General features: G+C 37.3%; 1 protein-coding gene and 1 pseudogene across 1 annotated transcript in view; one reads left to right on the top strand and one right to left on the bottom strand.

Annotated features, from left to right (window-relative positions):
• The window catches only part of LOC103004316 (uncharacterized), a 353,565-nt gene that overhangs the window by 123,228 nt on the left and 216,804 nt on the right, over positions 1 to 13,533 (bottom strand). The window lies entirely within an intron of this gene.
• On the top strand, positions 6,634 to 7,515 carry LOC103002199 (olfactory receptor 2M2-like; annotated as a pseudogene).

Raw genomic sequence — 13,533 nt, forward strand, 5'->3', positions numbered from 1 at the left:
AGGATAAAAATAAAGATGGAAGTTAATATATGTTTTATGGATTGAATTGTGTCCCTCAAAATGTATATGTTGAAGTCCCAGTACCTCAGAATGTGACCTTATTTGGAGATTTGGTCCTTACAGAGGTAATCAAGTTAAAATAAGGTCAATAGGGTGAGTGTTAATCCAGATGACTAGTGGCCTTATAAAAAGAGGAAATTTGGAAACAGACACAAAACAGCAAGATTGCCATGCGAAGGTGGAGGACACATCAGGGTTACTTTCTACTAGCCAGGGAATGCCAAAGGTTGCCAGCAACCACCAGAAGCTAGGTGAGAGGCATGGAACTGATTCTTCCTTGCAGCACTCAGAAGGAACCAGTCTTGCTGACACCTTGATTTGACACTTCTGGCCTTCAGAACTGTAAGACAGGAAGGTTTGATTGTTTAGTCCTCCTGGTTTTCGGTACCTTGTTATGGCAGTCTAGCAAACTAATACAATATGATTAAATACCAAAAGTATGGTAATGGTAATAAGATGGTTGAAGCTTATATTTTCTGAGTTTGTATGTTTTGGATTAAGCTTTATGCTGAGTTATCTTTTATTATCTTTGCAACAACACTGAGGGATGATATTGGTCTCACTATAGAATTTTTTTTTTAAAGAGGATTCTTGAGAATATCACTGTTGGCAGTAGAGCAATGATTCAATCACAGACCCATCTGATCTCAAAATCCCAGTGCAGCACTCTGGTCCAAGAGCAGTAGAAGAGACCATATGACTGAATTTAGTGAATGGGGAGCATATGATCTATTAAAATGAAATAGAGTTCATGAGGGTGATGTGGTTGTTCTAGAGCTGGAATGAAGGAACGAACTGAAAATGTTGGGGTGAGTTGGAGAACAAAGCTGCTTCTTCATGAGGGAACTAACCTGAGCCAAGACCTCATATTAGAAAATATTTGGGGATGAAAGAGTAGAATTCTCAGGGTTTGTGTCGAAAAACAATGAGGAGAAACCTCCTGAGATGGTGGGAGTAACCTCTTGTGCAGTATCCTGACCCCCAAAAGAAATAGTTGTCATTCGATTTTCTGACAGTTTGGAGCCTGTGGAGGTCTCTGACAAGGAGAGTGACATAACTCAATGGTACTAAAAAAAAAAAGCTATCAGAGAATATTGTATCCACGAGAGGGGAAGTAAAGGATTTACTTTATTGGAAATTTAACAATGTTACTGGGAGAGGCAGAGGAAATTTTCAGAAGTAGCCCTGTGTTTCCAATAGGTACTAGCTTTTCTCTATATGGAATGCCATGAGAGGGATCTCTTCGAAAGCAGGAAGATGGACTACAGCAGTGGTTCTCAAACAGTAGCCAGCATCCAAATCACCTGGAGGCTTGTTAAAACATATTTCTGATTCAGTAGGGCAGAGGTGGGGCCTGGAAATGTGCATTTCCTGCAAGTTCCCAGGGGATGTTGATGCTACTTTGTTGGGGGATCGCACTGTGAGAATCACGGCGCTAAGTGAGTACTTTCCATCTGTCCTGGGGCAGGCTTTTTACTGTGTTCTGCAGGAGGAGGATGTTGCTGTGTTATAACTAAGAGAAAATACAAGTTAGTCTGGCATCCACAGAGGAATTGACCTCTTCATACTTGGTATGCCCTGACCATGTCCAAATTTTTATCTGTCCTCTCCATGTGGTTTCTCCTCAGTTTCTTATTCCTTCCAAGTGTCATTTTTGCTCAAAATTTAAACTAATTCAGTCATCTTCCTCAGCAGAGGTTTTTCTCTGTTCCTCCTCTCTCCAGTTTTCCTTTTACATATATATGTATTTAATTTATATTTGGAAGGTCCTCCTCTTGGAACTAGGAATACAGGTAAACTCAATCTCATTCTGTACTCTAATGAAGTAATTAGGCATAGCCATATAGTGTTTAATGATACATTGTTTGTAATGATCAATGACACGTGGGCCCTTAATTCAGGATTATATAGCAGAAAGCATTTTGCGAGCATTTGGATGTGGATTTTCTTTTGTGCGAAAGAAAGTAAAATACAAAAGATTGAACTAACACAGTTTAAGATTTTAGGTGTATTACTATATAAAACCCTTTGTATTACTATTTGTATAACTAAAGACAGTCTAAGATGTTCTTGAAAATTATTGAACCACAATTTTTTTGACCACTAGTGTTGCTGCAAGATATAGTTTTGCAGGTGTGACAATACAGAGAAGTTTTAATCAGCTGTTACTTTAAGCTCTCTAGCAAATTTTAAAGATTAGTTTTTGATCAGAAATTCTTATCGTTGGAAGGAATGAAGAAACACTACATGTTCCCATGAATAGTGACACACACACACACACATAAACACAGAGACAAACACAGGTACATTCCCTGTATTAAATAATTCTTGGGAGAGTCTGTTAAACAATGCCTTTGTATGATATTGAAAAGCAATGCCAACTGCCTTTTTGCCTTATTTCAACGTTTCGATACTGTTACTTAACACGTGTCAAGAATAGGAAATATGCCAACTGAGTGAGGTACAATATTCCTATGGAAAATTAAACTCTATTTAGTAAGTTGATTACATCCTTGAACACGCTGAATGTTAGGTTGAAGTTTCTGGAGTTTTTTGAAGTACAGTAATGGCCACTAATATATATGTAAAGGATGAGCTGGAAACTTAAGGATCTTCAGAAATAAGGGTTAATTAGCTTGTATAGTAACTATCAACATATGAGGATTAGGATTGTGGATTTTGGGTATAAAAACAGATGCACTTGTATGAATGAGAGAGTTAGTTTTGATAACAAATTTGTATGACTGTGTGACTGAGTCTTTGGGGATAAAAAGGAGTGAAGAAACCAAAATTATGGTTTATGATTATTGAGATGTACAGTTAAAGAATTAAGGGACACTATGGTTATAAATATTTTCAGAAGACAGAATAAAGAAATGGCTAAGGACACTGGTAACAAAGTATTTATGTTTCATGGAGGTGAGAACATATATGTGCATATACCTTTGGGTATCTGTACATATGTAATAATTATTACAATACAATTTGAAAAGTGCTGTTGTAAAGGTGTGTTTAGAAAGTGTTGGGAGGGTTTCCAACTCAAGAGTACTGAAGAGTATGTGTAGCAATAAACAAGGACAATGATTTAGGGGGAAGAGAGGATCAGCAAAATAAACATTACAAGGGATACATGGAAGGATCAAAGCACAGGGGTATCTGATGAACAAAACAAACCAGAGTTGATGCAGTCGTGAGTTACACACAAAGGTCCCACGTGAAAAGGCATTAACTGAAGATCTGCTCAAAGAATGCTGTTCCAGTCAGCCCCACCACCATTCTCTCTCCAACCCTCATTCCTCATGCAGAGCAGTTGGCAGCCAAGTGCATACCTGGAAGCAAAACAAATGAAACCGGTACTGCTCTGTAGGACAATAATGACATTGGCTCAGAACATTAAGAGTTCTCCTAGGGTGTTGGCACCCCTACATAAAGTTCTCCTTATTTAGGTATTTGGCCATTTTAAGTGTTAGCTCTCCTCTTACAATGCCCACATCTAATTTTCTCATTTGCAGGCTCCCCTTAAGTAACCAGTGTTCACAATTCAGTTACCCCTTCAGGGTAGAAACCTGTAGTTAATCAGAGAGTAATCCGTGCTCCTACTGTTTGCATTGTTTTAATATCACAAAATTTCAATTGGCTCAAGTTTTAAATCAATAAACAATCATCATAAGATCTTTCAAAAAGACATTCTAATAAATGTTGTCAATAGGAACAATAGTTAGTGAAGTAACACAGTGAGAGATATAGGTACTCATCTTTCTCTCTAATGAATCCAGTAAAAAGAGAAATAGACTTTTAATAATGTTTTACAAAATTAGAGAGATAATAGAAGAAACAGATATAAAAAATACTATAATTATCAAAATGTATGATGAAAATGGGAAAGGAGAAGAAAGGCTGTTTAAGAGAATATTTTATTATTGAAATATAGTTGATATACAATATTGTTAGTTTCAGGTGTACTACATAGTGATTTGACATTTGCATACATTATGAAACGATCACCAAGATGTCTAGTAACCATCTGTCCACATACAGAGTTATTACAATATTACTGTCCATATTCCTTATGCTGTATATTATATCCCCATGGCTTATTTATTTCGTAAATGGAGGTTTTTACCTCTTATTCCCCTTCACCTATTTCACCCAGTCCCCACGTCCTCCCATCTGGCAACCATCCATTTTTTTTCTCTGTATCTATGAGTTTGTTTTCAATTTGTTTTGTTTTCTAGATTCTATATGTAAGTGAGAGTATGCAATGTTTGTCTTTCACTTTTAATTTCAATTAGCATACTACCCTCAAGATCCATCCATGTTGTTGCAAATGGCAAGGTTTCAGGGGTTTTTTTAAGGCTGAGTAACACTCCATTGCATATGTATGCCACATCTTCTTTATCCAGTCATCTATGGATGGACATTTCAGTTGCTTCCATATCTTTGGTATGTAAATAATGCTGCAGTGAACATCGGGGTCATATAACTTTGGGGATTAGATTCAAATCAATAGAATCAAATGCAATAGAATATGACTGATCATATCGCAGTTCTATTTATAATTTGAGGAACTTCCATACTGCTATCTATAGTGCCTGCACCAATTTACAATCCCACCAACAGTGCACGAGAGTTCCCTTTTCTCCACATCCTGGCCAACAACTGTTACTTGTTGTAAAAGACATAAATTTGTGACTTTCGTGTCAAGTCTGACATGAGGAAAAGTGTATTATTATGGCTGTAACCAGCGGGTGAAATAAATTATTAAAAACTGTATACCTGTGGGGAACAAGATATGAGAATTTCCATTTTAATATGTGCATTTTAATTACAGCCTTTTTAAAAATTAAAGTTAAAACAAATAATATGGGAGAATAGCAGAAAACTCTAGAGATAGTTGAAATACCCTGATTAATAAAAACCAAGAATTTGAAATTTGTTATCTTCATTGATTGTATTAAGATGAGAACTCCATATTTTTGGTAACACTTGTTTTGTAAACTTGTCTATTTTTCTAATAACTTATTTAGAAAATAATTTTGCATAGATATCTGAAAAGTAAAACTCTTGTTAGTTAATGCTATCATTAGTAAATAGGGATATTGATTATTTGATGTTTCCAAAATAATTTTCTGAACATGGTAAAAGTTTTAAGTATTAGCTGAGTGAATACTGATTGAATTAATTTAATCAAGACATTAATTTGTGTATTTTTATTGAAATAATCTGCACAGTTGATTTCATTTGAATGTTATTCAGCATAAAATACTACAATAAAATTGAAGTGTTATTAGGTTAAAAGTAAATATACCATTACGTTATTATCATGAAGGCTCTGGATCTAAAACCTAGTGTATTCCAGAAAAAGCAAAAGGCTAAATATGGATTTGATCAGTGTTCTTAATTAGTACTAGTGTCTAAGTAGACTAGATCAAAGCGCATTATAGCCCTCATAGTCTCCTCCCACAAACCACACACACAGATGCTAATTTCACCACAAAATTTGGAGGAAGGGCAGTCTAGAGTGGACATGAATCTCCAGAGCAGGGAGGATGAGAGTAGGAGAAAACAGGAAAGATACCGTTTGCAAAGGATACCCACAGTGCAATAATGGGTCACTTGCCACAGTCCAACATCAAGGCAGGAGATGCAGACAGTCTCTGAATGATAGAATCACATAGGCCTTCTACCAATGAAGGGATGAGAGCAAGGACAGGCCAATTCTGGCTGGGCTTGAAACTTCTAAAACACTGAGGGGCCCTCTTTAAGAAAAAAAGAATATACAATGGTGAATAAAAAACTGCTAGGTCCTTCTAATGGACTTAAGCTTCAGTTAAATCCTCCTCTGGGTAGGGAAATCTCAAGAACTGCCCTTTCAGACTGAAACATAAATCATAATTTTGATTTTTTTACTTCCTCATCCACAATTAAATCATCTATTCATGATGTATAAATTACTTGCAGTTATTTACCAATTATTCTGAACTGGAAGTTCATCATCTATGTAATTGTATAAGTAGTAGTCCTGTTTAGTCTCTAAGTTTGGTGCACAAATAAGATTACATAAATACAAAAGTTAATATCTCTTGGAAACAACAGAATATTAGTCGTTATTTTACTTTACTATATAGGCAATGACATTCAAAATGCTCTCATCCTCTGTTACAGAATTCACTACATACTGACATATGATAAATTTATGGATATAATCCTGTCTAATAATAGCTTATATGTTTCTTGAGAAGTCAGATGCCCTGTCCAGATGCTGTGGTTTGCATTGATATCTTGTTTAATAATCACAACTTAACTAAAAAGTTATCTCTACTATGTAAAGGAAGTAAAATGAAGCACGTAGAAATAACTTGTCAGAGGACATGCACGTTGGTAGTGGTGGAGCTTGAGTGTGATTAACGCCACCTGACTGCAAAGTCTCTGCTCATCCTTTTCCCGTCCTGACCGTATCGTGTATGTTGGTTTACCAGGGTACCACACATAGAGTGGACAGTGAATAAGTAACTGTCCCAGATATTTAACATTTATAACTTCTTGTGGTTCTAGATAAAGAAAATATTCATCATGGAATGGGTGAATCAGACATTTAGCTCTGACTTCACCTTGATGGGAATTTTTAGTCACACGCCACTCATATCTTTCTGTTCTCTCTGGTCCTGGGCCTCTTCACAGTGGTGCTCTTGGCAAACGCTGTCATGGTTCTCCTCATCTACCTGGACACCTGGCTCCACACCCCCATGTACTTCCTCCTCAGCCAGCTCTCCCTCATGGACCTCATGCTCATCTGCACCACTGTACCCAAGATGGCCTGCAACTACCTCTCTGGCAGGAAGTCCATTTCTGTAGCAGGATGTGAAGCCCAGATATTCGTCTATGTGTCCCTATTTGGCGCTGAGGGCTTCTTGTTTGCTGTCATGGCCTATGACCACTATGTTGCCATCTGCTACCCTCTTCAGTACCCTAATCTCGTGAAGTGGAAAGTTTGTGGGCTCATGGCTGCCTCCTCATGGATCCTTGGTGTCTTTGATGGGATTGTTGATGTAGCTGCTACTTTGTCCTTTTTGCATTGTTGCCAAGAAATATCCCAGTTCTTCTGTGAAGTCCCAGCACCCTATGTCTCTCATACACAGATGCTTCCACATTTGAAACACATTTATCTGTTGTGCATTAATGCTCGTCTTCCCTTTGTCACTCATCATCATCTCCTACACACATGTAATTATAACTGTTGTTTGCATGAGTTCTGGGGAGGGTCAGCACAAGGCTTTCACCACCTGTACTTCACACCTTATTGTTGTAGTGATGTATTATGGAGCAGCTATATTCATATATATGAGGCCCACTTCTAATCTTTCCCCAACCCAGGACAAGATGGTGTCAGCCTTTTACACCATTCTCACTGCCATGCTGAATCCCCTTATATACAGCCTCCAGAAGAAAGACTAGGGAAGTACTAGGGAAGGGGAAATCTAGAGAATAAATTGAATAATGGTTTACAGGGATTATTTTTCTCTCATAACTACTCTCTCTTGCACATTTATTTATGAAAAAAAGGCCCCATATAATTTAACAACAAATACACAAACATATATATTTTATATATACATATTAGTATATGTGTGTGTGTGTGTGTGTATACAAAACAAACAAACAAGCAACCCTCCCATATATTCCTTACTGAAATGTTCTCAGGTGTTCCCTGGGGTACATTCTCACTTGCCTCAGAAAGCTAAGTAAGTCTAACTTTTTTTTTTTTATAAATTTATTCATTTATTTATTTATTTTGGCTGTGTTGGGTCTTCATTTCTGTGCAAGGGCTTTCTCTAGTTGCGGCGAGCGGGGGCCACTCTTCATCACGGTGCGTGGGCCTCTCACTATCGCGGTCTCTCTTGTTGCGGAGCACAGGCTCCAGACGTGCAGGCTCAGTAGTTGTGGCTCACGGACCCAGTTGCTCCGCGGCATGTGGGATCTTCCCAGACCAGGGCTCGAACCCATGTCCCTTGTATTGGCAGGCGGATTCTCAACCACTGCACCACCAGGGAAGCCCTAAATCTAACTTTCTTTAACTATAGGTGTGTTCCTGCTGGCCTTTGCTGGTGGGTTTTTGTATTGGGTGTTATCCAATAAGAAGAATTATGAAATGACTGACAAAAAATAGAACATATTTGGGACCTAGGTCTAGGCTAAGAGTTCTTCAACTTGACAACAAAAGCACGATTCATAAAAGTAAAACAAAAAAATGATAAATTTATGCCCCCTCCTGGCAACCACTCATCTTTTTACTGTCTCCATAGTTTTGCCTTTTCCCAAATGTCATACAGTTTGAATCATAGAGAAGCCTTTTCAGATTGGCTTATTTCACTTAGTAGTGTGCATTTAAGATTCCTCCATGTCTTTTCAGGACTTGATAGCTTATTTCCTTTTAGTGCTAAATAATATTCTATTGTCTGGACACACCACAGTTTGTCATTCCTTTCACATAATGAAGGACATTTTTGTTGCTCCCAAGTTGTGGCAATTATGAATAAAGCTGCTACAAACATTCATGTGCAGGTTTTTGTGTGAACACAAGTTTTTAAGTCATGGCTGCATCATATATTAACACTATTTTAGCTTTGTAAGAAACTGTCAAATTGTCTTCCAAAGTGGTTGCACCATTTTGCATTCCCATCAACAAAGAATGAGAGTTCTTATTGCTCCGCATTCTTGCCAGCATTTGGTGTTGTCAGTGTTTTGAATTTTAGCCATTCTGATAAGTATGAAGTGGTATCTCATTTTTGTTTTAATTTTCAATTCCCTAATGACATATAAGGTGGAGTGTCTTTTCATAAGCTAATTTTCCATCTACAGATCCTTTTTTGGTGAGGTGTTTATTTAGATCTTTGGCCCTTTTTAAAACTGGGCTGTTAGGATTTCCCTTTGGTGACATCATCAGCTTCACAACGACATAGAACATCTCTCCTTTCTGTCCCTCTTTTTTTTTCAAACTACTAATGCATTGTAATATTTCAATTAAAAACAAATTTTTTTTTTTTTGGCCATGCTGCACGGTCTATGGGATCTTAGTTCTCCGACCAGGGATCGAACCCAGGATCTTGGCAGTGAAAGCACCGGGTCCTAATCACTGGACTGCCAGGGACTTCCTGATTTTTTTAATTAATGTTTTTATTTTTCACAGATTGTAGATTCATAGACAATTATAAGAAATAATACAGAGACATCCCAGTTTCTCACAGTGGTAAGTTACATCTTGTAAAACTAGAGTACAGTAATACAACCAGAATGTTGACATTGATACAGTCAAGAAACAGAACATCTTTGAAACCACCAAGATCCCTCATGTGGCCTTAAATCACACCCACCTCCCTACCTCATCCTTACCCATCGAAAACACTAAGCTGTTCTCTATTTGTATAATTTTGTAATTTTAAGAATGCCATTTATGTGGAATTATACAGTTGTTTGTAACCTTTTGGGATTGACTTTTTTCACCTAGAGAGGTTCTTTCAATATTTTTTATTATTAAGTAGATTATTTTTCTACTTGTGCTCTTAAAATTTATTTTTCTAAAGGCAAGACAATGTGGAAGCACTATCAACTTTCATTGTTTATTAACTGGATAATTATAATTTGTTTTTGAATAAATTGACAGTATCTCCTCATTGCATGGCATTTATTCCTATGTAGTATCATTATGACTACTGAACTTCACTTTTTTAGTCATCAATTTCTACTTTTCTTAAAAACAGATGACCAAAATCTGTGGAGTTGGTTGTCATTGCTGAGAAGTATCACAGGGCTTAATAAGGTAAAACTCACCCTGATGAACTTCTTAGCATTCAAAGACACAGGTTAAGTTTTTGAAAAATAACCTAGACTGAAGGAAAAAAATTATATCAAGCTTATAGACAGAGATGAAACACAGAGTCAAATTGATTATCTTTTTAGTTGCTCTCATCTCAGGGCTCATTTTGAAATGAGTGCTTGACCTGTGAAGGTGCTGTATTTGCTTACGATGTCTGTAGAGGCGAAGCATCATATATCCACTAGTCCAGCACATAGAACCCAGGAAGGAGGCATCTCGAAGGACCATGAATGTGAGAAAGAATCACCTAGTTAGGTCATCCATTTCCAAAATGAAGCAAGATTTGACAATGACTCTGGATAGAGACCCATTCCTTAAGACTGTAACTGAGATTATTAAGTTAGAAGATATGAGTAGATTAAGCATCCAGATGAATATAAAGGAGTAAAAGATGTACAATGGGTTTCTGGCTTTAAATGCTGCCCAGTAAGACCTACCAGGACCCATGGTGATAGCTTGAAGAATGCTTAAAAGACTTGTCAAACAGGTGGAAAGGCCATGTGACACTCTGTGTAGGTAAGTATTTGCCTTACATATAATATTATCCATGAGAGTCCTGAAGCCCAAAGCTGCTCCTGCCTCAGGGATACCTGAGTATCCCTGAGTATAGTACAAACTAGTAACATATGAACCAAGGATAAGTGGGTTATTATGAAGCATATGGGCCTCTGTTTGATACTCAACAGTGAAAATATGAGCACAGCACACAAAGAGAATGGCATTCCCAAAGACACCAAGTCCAGTTTGAAGGAGAAAAGCAATTCCCAGGGTGCCATCCATTGAAATCATTCTGACATTTCATGGACTGCAGAATTTTCAGGATGAACTTCTGTAACCTGTTTTTAAAAATTCCTCATTTTAGTAATTATTACCTGTGACCTCAAGAGGCATTAAACTGGTGGAGAGTAAAGGGAGATGGAAGTATACAAAGAAGTACCATGTGGGCATTAGAAGAAAAATAGTAAGTATGGGAAAAAGAGAAAGAGATACAAACTATGTGTATAAGAAGAAAGTGAAAAGGAAAGCATCCACAGAAGAAAGAGGGAAAGGGTGAGGAGGGAAAGTGGGGAACTCAGGAGAAACAGTAAAAGGAAAATGACAAAAAAGAAAGTTGTGGAGGGGAGGTTACCGTTGAAAAACATATCAATAAGGGAAATTAAAACCCATCAAAATATAGTGGGAAAGGAAGAAAGGAAAGAAAAAGTGCGAGTACTGGAGACGGGGGTGAGAGAACCAGCCACTTGGCATGCTCTTCCTTTTTCCTGCAATCATGACCCTCAGGGATTTTCTGCTCCTTCTTCTGCCACCAGGTTACTGGTAAAAGCATAGTGATTTATTTAGGAGGATAAATAAAGTGCTGTTTTGTGAGCAGTAAATTTAAGGCAGTGCACTTACAGTTTTCGGGCTCTGCGTTTGAAGCAACAAATTTCCCACATCCGAACATCTTCTTACTGAATGAACTGGTATGCAGAAAGCTTGAAAATTTAAATGTGTCTGGATCTATTACTTTAGATTGAGAAAGAAACACACACACACACACAGACACACACAGTCTCACATTCTGAAAATGCATATGCTGTCTATACATATGCTCATTACCATTTCTGTAAGTGCTTTGCCCCTTATCAAAGCAAATATGAATTTAAAATTATTCCACCTCTAGCCTGCAATACAATGAAAATGCTCTGCATGCATACTTCCTGTGCGTGCATGTGTGGGTATGGTTGTATGAGGAATGGGGGTGTAGATGGTCACGCGTTTCTTTAAAGAGCAGCAACAAATCAATTATAGAGCCCTCACAGGGGTGATAACGCATATCTTCATGCATTGTTACTCTGGTTCTTCTTTTAATACCATCTTCTCTGTCCTTTACTCCCTGTCCTGTACTAATGTGATAATTTCAAAGTACAACTCCTGGGCATATCTCAGGTACTTCAATCAGCTCTCTCTGGATACCACATTATTTAAGAGACAAAATATGCAGAAATATGCTGCCAGGATTACACAATTTATTTCCATGGAAAGCTGTATTTTCATTTCTTGGAACTAGTGTTGAGGATTTACTTTGGTTAGAATCATCACTTACATTTTGTTGTGGAACTATATTGTGACACTCTTGGAATGAAGAGTATTGCTAAGTATTGCTCAGTCCCAGTAAAGAATACTGGTTAATCTCTAAGAGGATGGATTAGAAGTGTGTGTGTGTCTGTGTGGGGTTTTTTTGTTTTTTGTTTGTTTTGGCTGCATTAGGCCTTCATTGCTGCATGCAGGCTTTCTCTAGTTGCGGCGAGCCGGGGCTACTCTACTGCAGTGCGTGAGCTTCTCACTGCAATAGCTTCTCTTGTTTTGGCGCCCGGGCTCTAGGCTCGCGGGCTTCAGTAGCTGTGGCACACAGGCTCAGTAGTTGTGGCTCGAGGGCTCTAGAGCACAGGCTCTTTAGTTGTGGCGCACAGGCTTAGTTGCTCCACGTCATGTGGAATCTTCCCGGACCAGGGCTCGAATCCATGTCCCTGCATTGGCAGGAGGATTCTTAACCACTGCGCCACCAGGGAAGTCCTGTCTATGTGTTTTAAAAACATACTTTTTAAGAGTTTGAAAATATGTTTAGGTATTTATATAAATTTAGAATAAATATGTAAATTGTTCTCAAGTTGTTTTAAATCAGCAAAATTCTTTATCAAGAATGACAAGAAGAAAATTCACCAAAATGTTATTAATGGGTGATCATATTCTTTGTTCAAGTATGAGTGCTTTTTTTTTTTTCTATTCATTCATTCATTCATTCACTTCGCATTTGACAAATTTAAGAACAAGCATTGGTTTTTCCATTGAGAAATAAGTAAAACTGAAATTTAAAAAATAAATGTAAAAGATAGTTTAAAAAGGGAAATTGGTAGTAGCCTGCTAGGAAATTACAAGTGTGATTTTGAGGATATTTAAACATTTTGAGTCATTTTTTCAAATATAAATCTCACATTTTCCCACTCACTAGGGAGGTAGCCTCCCACTTAATCTTTTAAGATCTTCCAAAGAGTAATATGTGTTTACTGTCCAATTCTTGATTCACTTTGTATGATACTGATATATCAAGTAAAAAAAGAAGATAAGAAAAGACTTATATGTTTAAGACAAACAGGAAAAAAATCCCACCGAAGTCATCAGAACTGTAATGAGACTATAGGAAAATTGAATAATAAATATTCAATAATAAACAACACTATGAGGTGAGTATAATGATTATTTCAATGTTATAGAAGAAGAAACTGAGATACAGTGAGGTTAATATATTGCCTAAATTCATAAAACTAGTAGATGACAGAATCAGGATGTAAACCCTGGCAGTCTGTCTGCAGATACATGCTGTTAATACCTACTCATACATGTGATCTTACATATTTAAAGACTCATTCCTATCAGATCCTAATAGAGTAAGGCATTATTGGACAGCACTAAAATAGTACCAAATGGAATAAAAAACTTTTGCAGTCGCACTCAAGGAAACTTAGTCTCCTTTTCAGCCATCAAGTTTATAATATATGAGGATTATATTCAAGTTTTCATTCTCACTTGAGCTCTGATACTTCCTGACTTACTTGCCT

Source organism: Balaenoptera acutorostrata, chromosome 10 (genome assembly GCF_949987535.1).
Source record: "Balaenoptera acutorostrata chromosome 10, mBalAcu1.1, whole genome shotgun sequence".
NCBI classification, from domain to species: Eukaryota; Metazoa; Chordata; class Mammalia; order Artiodactyla; family Balaenopteridae; genus Balaenoptera; species Balaenoptera acutorostrata.